At 42.0% G+C, this 5,138-nt stretch overlaps 1 pseudogene; it reads left to right on the forward strand.

Moving 5' to 3' along the window:
• The first annotated feature begins 625 nt into the window (after window positions 1-625).
• On the forward strand, window positions 626-3,515 carry LOC129520492 (metaxin-3-like; annotated as a pseudogene).
• Window positions 3,516-5,138: the final 1,623 nt, after the last annotated feature.

Consider the following 5,138-nt stretch of genomic DNA (forward strand, 5'->3'; position numbering starts at 1 on the left):
ACTATCAGAATCAATGGTGAGAGAAAATAATTTACAGAAAAACCACAGCTAACAAAAGCAAAAAAAAAAAAAAAAAAAAAAGGTGGAAACAGAAAAATCACTACTTTGCACTCCTTTATGAAATAATGGATCTAGGCAATCATCATCAATTATTATTAAAAGTTTGGGGTGGTAAGTTGATGACAAACTTTAAACCAGGCTGGAAACTCCTGAACCCACTGATTAATATCAACATCACTACAAATTGGACCACGCCCTGATCTGATGCAGTGGAGCCTAGAGAGCACTGCTCACAAAGTATTGAGTGACAAAAACAAAAATTATCAAGCCTCTAGATGCAGTTATCAGTTTATAAAGAATACGGAGGTTAGAAAAATGTTAAATGACATCACAAGATTACAAACCCAAATCCATAATGTGAGAAATCCCACATGACAAATTACCCAGTTACTTCAATAAATCAATGGCATAAAACAAAACCAAAATGAAACCAGTAACAAACCAGTACTGATTGAGAGAGACTTAAAAGTAGCAAAGTTCAGGCCCAGCAAGATGGTGGCTGCCTTGGAGCTCAGCTGCTGGGGAAGTGGGGGGAGGCTCCCACTGTACACAGTGGTGTAACCTGGTGGTGATGGTTTAGGCCAAATTTTCTGATGCACTCTTGGACATCAGTGTCATAGATAATACACTGAGAGGTTCAAGAGGAGGGGTACCAACATGATTTCTCAGCTGACAAAAACACTAAATTTTTTAAGAACGCAAATATAGGGGCACCTGGGTGGCTCAGTCGGTTAAGCATCTGCCTCTAGCTCAGGGAATGATCCCCAGGTCCTGGGATCAAGTGCCTCATCATGCTCCAGGCCCAGTGGGGGATTGCTTCTCCCTCTCCCTCTCCCTCTGCCCTGCTAATGCTTCTCTCTCCTTCTGTCTCAAACAAATAAATAAAATACTAAAAAAAGGGGGGGGGGACGCCTGGGTGGCTCAGCAGTTGAGCATCTGCCTTCATTTCAGGTGGTGATCTTAGGGTCCTGGGATCGAGTCCCGCATGGGCTCCCCACATGGAAACTGCTCCTCCCCCTGCCTGTCTCTGCCTCTCTCTCTTATGAATAAGTAAATAAAATCTTTAAAATAATAAATTTTTTAAAATTCAAAAAATTAAAAAAGAACACAAGTACAGTTCTGACTATGAATTCTTGGCAAAACAGGGGGCAGATACTCTGGCTTACATTGCTCTCCTAGAAAAGGCACTTGATTGAGAGGCACAAATTCTTTACTGTGACAAAATTATTGGGTTTGCTTCACGAATTCCTTTTCTCTTTGGTTTGATCCTGCCTGGAAGGATGTCTTAAGGAGCACTGAACATAATTTTCTCCTGATGGGAGGAGAATCTCCCCTCTGAGAAGTGGAAGCACATATACACAGACATGCCAGGGGGTGCCTAAGCCTTCTGGCAAACAGACTGGGGACACGTCCATTTTCCTTTGGAGATATGCCTACTTTGGATGCCTGTGTGTTTGGTTTTCCTGCACCTCTTAATAAAGTGCACTTTTCTAAAGTTTGGTTATAAGAACATTTGAAATAGCTCTCCAGCCTATGTCGCTTTTGTGAGGACATCCTAAACAGTTATTTTAGATGTGGCCCCTTGGAGACGGATGACAATCTCCGCCGAAGCCTTCCACTTCCTCCTTGGAAACTACCAATGTGCGCGAGTGGCTTCTCCCACAGGAAGAAAGCAGTTCCATACAATGACAGTCACCCTGCTCGGTGCCCAAGTGTTTGCCTTGGAGTCACACGATTGTGCAGTAATATCTTACACTAAGTATGTGAAGGCAAAAAGGAAACCCTGCTGATGTGTACAAGGAGGACTTTTTTTGTACAAGATTTAAACCAAAGGGAATTTTCTATGCCATCTTTTTTTTTAATTGCATTAAATATTTGTTAAATTTGTTTTCAAAGATTTTATTTATTTATTTGAGAGAGAGAGAGTGAACATGAGGCAGAGGGAGAGGGAGAAGCAGACTACCTGCTGAGCAGGGAGCAAGGTCAGGGCTCGACCCCAGGACCCTGAGATCATGACCCCAGCCGAAGGCAGCAGCATAACTGACTGAGCTACCCAGGGGCCCCATATCTGTTAAATTTTTAAACTGTATTTAAAAGCTTGTGGGACAATAGCCAAACTGTGGAAGGAGCCTCGGTGTCCATGGAAAGATGAATGGATAAAGAAGATGTGGTTTATGTATACAATGGAATATTTCTCAGCCATTAGAAACGACAAATACCCACCATTTGCTTCAACGTGGATGGAACTGGAGGGTATTATGCTGAGTGAAGTAAGTCAATCAGAGAAGGACAAACATTTTATGTTCTCATTCATTTGGGGAATATAAATAATAGTGAAAGGGAATATAAGGGAAGGGAGAAGAAATGTGTGGGAAATATCACAAAGGGAGACAGAACATAAAGACTCCTAACTCTGGGAAACGAACTAGGGGTGGTGGAAGGGGAGGAGAGCGGGGGGTGGGGGTGAAAGGGTGACAGGCACTGAGGGGGGCACTTGACGGGATGAGCACTGGGTGTTATTCTGTATGTTGGTAAATTGAACACCAATAAAAAATAAATTTATTTAAAAATAAATAAATAAATAAAAGCTTGTGGGAGGGCAGCCTGGGTGGCTCAGCAGTTTAGTGCCACCTTCAGTCTGGGGTGTGATCCTGGAGACCCGGGATCAAGTCCCACGTCGGGCTCCCTGCACGGAGTCTGCTTCTCCCTCTGCCTGTGTCTCTGCCTCTCTCTCTCAAGAATGAATAAATAAATAAGTAATCTTAATAAAATAAAATAAAATAAAATAAAATAAAATAAAATAAAATAAAATAAAAGCTTGTGGGATCCCTGGGTGGCCCAGTGGTTTAGCGCCTGCCTTCGGCCCAGGGCGTGATCCTAGAGTCCTGGGATCGAGTCCCACATCGGGTTCCCTGCATGGAGCCTGCTTCTCCCTCTGCCTGTGTCTCTGCCTCTCTCTCTCTCTCTCTCTGTCTCTTGAATAAATAAATAAAATCTTTTTAAAAAAATGAAAGCTTGTATTCACACTATATAATATAAAGATGAACACAACATGAACATGGAGGGAAAAAAATAAAACATGTAGTGTTGTATATATGTTTTAAAAATAAAAGACATTTCCTCTTCAAGGAGATGGCCTTGTGGCAGACGCAGAGTTGCAGATCTTTGTGAAGACCCTCACCGGCAAGACCATGACCCTCGAGGTTGAGCCCAGGGACACCACTGAGAATGCCAAAGCCAAAATCCAAGACAAGGAGGGCATCCTGCCGGCCCAGCAGCATCTGATTTTTGCTGGCCAACAGTCAGAGGACAGCCCCATTGCCTCAGACAACAATAGCCAGAAAAAGTCCATCCTGCACTCGGTGCTTCACCTGAGAGGGGGCATCATTGAGCCTTCCCTCCACCAGCTGGCCCAGAAATACAACTGCGACAAGATGATTGGCCACAAGTGTTAGGCTCAGTGCACCCCGGCACTGTCACCTGCTGAGTAGTGCAGCCCCACCAATACCTGGCCCCAGGAAGGTCGAATAAGGCTTCCGCACCAGCTCTTCCTTGGCTGGGGGTGGCCTCCTGCCAGAGCCCCAAGGCCCTGGGGCCTCGGTAAAGTTTTCCTCTCATTGACTGGAGCAGTAAAAGAAAAATAAATAAGTAACAATAAGAAACCTGCCTTAGGGATCCCTGGCTGGCGCAGCGGTTTGGCGCCTGCCTTTGGCCCAGGGCGCGATCCTGGAGACCTGGGATCGAATCCCACGTCGGGCTCCCGGTGCATGGAGCCTGCTTCTCCCTCTGTCTGTGTCTCTGCCTCTCTCTCTCTGTGACTATCATAAATAAAAAAAAAAAAAAAAAAAAGAAACCTGCCTTAATCTTGGCAGATTTTTGCCTTTGGTTCGGGTGTCTCTAACTAAAGGCTACGGTTCTGTTGTGAAAGTTCACCTTAATGTATTCAAATTCATTTATTCATTATCAGTTTTCTTGGGCCAGTCTGAATGTCTCATACATGGCTCTTCAGCTAAGGTTTTTCTGTTGGGTTTAGAAATGTGATGTCTATTTTAGGAAACAGGAAGAAATATAAATTACTTCAGCAGAAAGCCTGTATTTAACTTTTTTAAAAGAGAAAGAGGCTAAAGATACCTACCAACCAAATGCAATATGTAGATTATGTTTAGATCTTGATTTAAATCAGCCAACTATAAAAAGGAATTTTGAGACAACTGGGGAAAACTGAACACGGACCGATTTTTAGATGAATTAGGAATTATTAATTTTGCTGGGTATGATAATAAAGTTATGGTTATGTTATGGCTATAAAAATTTGTATGTGTTAAGAGATTTTTATTGAAGTATTTACAAGTGAAATGATATGATGTCTTGAATTGTTTTAAAATACTCTAGCAAAAGAAAAAAAACTCGTGGTGGGAAGGACAAAATATAAATAAGAGGAACAGAGTGTTGATAATTACTGAAGCTGGGCGATGGGTGTATAGAGGCTTAAGATTCCATTCTATGTATGTTTGAAACTTTCCATAATAAAAAGGTATGAATTCCCTCACTCACATCTCCCCTGGTGAAGCCATTGAACTCAAAAGAGCAAGATAAAGTGTTAGATCGAATAAAAGTTTTATAATATAAATTGCTTTCTTTAAGTTGCTTTCTTTGGTCTTGAAAGGCTTTTAACAGATAGAAGTTAAAATATTATGGAAAAATAAAAGACCATTGTCACAGTCTGTTAATCCCATATGCTTCCCATGAGAAGGATAAATACTTATATGGCAGTTTTATGGGATCCAGAGCCCAATATAGGAAAATTTCCTAAAGGGCTCTCTAACCCTCCATACTTTATTTCTTCCTCATTGTTTTTTTTTTTAATCAGCAGGTAGGAGGAGCAAGTGGGAGAAAATTTGAGGTATAAAATAATCTCTTATTTGACCAGTTAGAGCAAAGCAAAGATGGGGGCTCTTTGGTTTGAGATACACTGGTATGATAGAAACATATGTACATTAAGGCCAGCAGGATAAGCATTTGAAATTGCCAGGTGAAGCTAGCTTTGCCCTAATAGAGTATCACTGAGAAAGCATTTC

This window comes from Nyctereutes procyonoides, unplaced genomic scaffold (assembly GCF_905146905.1).
Source record: "Nyctereutes procyonoides isolate TBG_1078 unplaced genomic scaffold, NYPRO_anot_genome, whole genome shotgun sequence".
Lineage (NCBI taxonomy): Eukaryota > Metazoa > Chordata > Mammalia > Carnivora > Canidae > Nyctereutes > Nyctereutes procyonoides.